The following is a 2,164-nucleotide window of genomic DNA, read 5'->3' as shown; positions in this document are numbered from 1 at the left end:
ATAAATATCACTCACTGTTTGTTTTTGTTTTTTTTAAATGCTGAAAAGAGTTTTAATATTTTTAATAAGCAGCTTAATATTTTTGTGGAAATCATAATGCATGTTCTCATGTTTTGTTGATGAACAGAAGGTTCAAAAGAACACCCCAACCACATACTAAAAATACTGTAAAAAGAACATTCAAGAAAAACCTCACTACCTCAGACAAGATGGAGGAGCCTCTGCTGCTTACTTTGTCTCTTCTTAATGCTCTTGAGCTTTCCCTTTCTCCATACAATAATAAAAAAACAACAACAACAGAAACAATTGCTTCACGCCTATTGGTGCAGAAAACAAACCAGCCAGACAAGACAGACTTCAAGGCCAAACATATATGCCCCACTTTCTCCAATCACAACTTTAATATTTTATTAAGGCGAGACATGTTCAGAGACAGCCTCAATAATCAAAAAGCAGGGTTAATTCTATAATGCAAATGTCAGAGCAAGCATTGTGTTTATATTAGCCTACATAACAATTGCTATGTGCCATTTATGTGCACATTCAAGTGCATGTAAAAAAAAGAAATGTCATTTCTTTGGATTGTGTGTGACTTTTTATTTACAAAACTGACTCACTTAACAAACAAAAAAACTATAAAATACAGCAGTGTTTGATGCTTACTTTCACAGATTAGTCCAATTGGCTCTAAAAGGTCAAAATCTCGAAATGCTAGTTCTCCTATAAATGTGCCAAGGAATCATTTTCAGAGAATATTGACTTTTGATCTGAACTCTTCATGTATTGCATATAAATCACATGGGTCACTTATACGATACTTTTATGTGTTTTGTTGATTATTTTTGTCAATTTGGAGCTTGACAGCTTCAGTCCTCATTCATTTTCATACTAAAATAAGTGTCCAGGATATTCTTTTAAAAATTACAGTTCAATTAACCAGGTTTGGAAAGACATGAGGGTGAATGAGTAATAACAGACTTTTTGGGTGGTTCACTGTCCCTTTAAACTATTTGTAAAGGAGACAATCCTATAGTGAAACTCCAGAGCAACACAACAGTTGGTCCTTTGCAGAAACTTGACTCCATGTGGAAAAGTGGAATCCTCAAAGAAATCTTTTCTGAGAGTGGACAACAGTCCAGCCTTGTCCCACAGGCCGCTCATATGAGACCAAAGCACTTCTAAAACTTAGCAGCTGCTAAACAAGCTTACCCTCACTAATCGACCCCATAGCCGAATAATCTATGTAATTACTCGGGATGAATAGCAACTGAAAAGCGCTTTAGGTTGGATGTCATTAGACCATATGTTGACCCGACACATACTCATAACAAACGTACGAGTAAATAAACATAAAAATGAATAAAGAAGCGAATCGAAGAGCATGTGGTTTTCAAGGGGAAAAATCCCGAACAGTGTCAATGTACAGTGGTATTTCAATAGAAATCCTGAGCGATGTTGAAGTTGGAAAAGCGTCTGTCAGATGGACTAAAAAATACCTCTTAAGACAATCATTAATTAGTGTATTTCTTTGCATTATCCTGTCTACTCACCCAGAATGTGTTTCAGAAGCAAACTGGTAGCTTCTTTAAAAATGTGAGTTCGAGCAGCACTCCAGACTTCTGTGAATCGAGTCTCCCGTTATCCACCAACTGGCACCAAATGCAACAAAGTTTTGTGTTGATAAACAGCCCACCACGTAGAGATGCTTAACTGTCCTCCAAACTACAATAAATACGCTCTTCCTCATTTAAGAAGTTCCTCGCGTCTGCCTGCAAAGACAATCCATCTGTCCCAACCCCCATCCATTAGGCTACTGTATCCCCGTCTGTCTGTTGCGCGGCGCGCTCTCTACAGTCCACAAGGAGAGTGTAACTTTATCCTTGCTGCAATCTTGATACCAGGCTACATTTTCGTGCTATCGTTTCGTTTCGTGCTATTCGTTTCGTGCTATTATTGCTGCCGCAATAAAAGGGATAGTAATGTGAGGACAATCACTTGTTCATTAAAGAGATGTGTGTCAATATGTGAATAAATATAAATATAAATAAGTAGTTGACAACAATTTGGTTAAAAATTTAATATTCAAAATATAAAGTGTAAATTAAATTAAATAAAACATGTTTTAATAACACATCAGGCGGAAATTTACACACACACACACACA

The sequence above is a fragment of the Sinocyclocheilus grahami genome, unplaced genomic scaffold (genome assembly GCF_001515645.1).
Source record: "Sinocyclocheilus grahami isolate Dianchi unplaced genomic scaffold, SAMN03320097.WGS_v1.1 scaffold3453.1, whole genome shotgun sequence".
NCBI classification, from domain to species: Eukaryota; Metazoa; Chordata; class Actinopteri; order Cypriniformes; family Cyprinidae; genus Sinocyclocheilus; species Sinocyclocheilus grahami.
The sequence above is the reverse complement of the archived record's forward strand: the minus strand, read 5'-3'. Positions refer to the sequence as shown.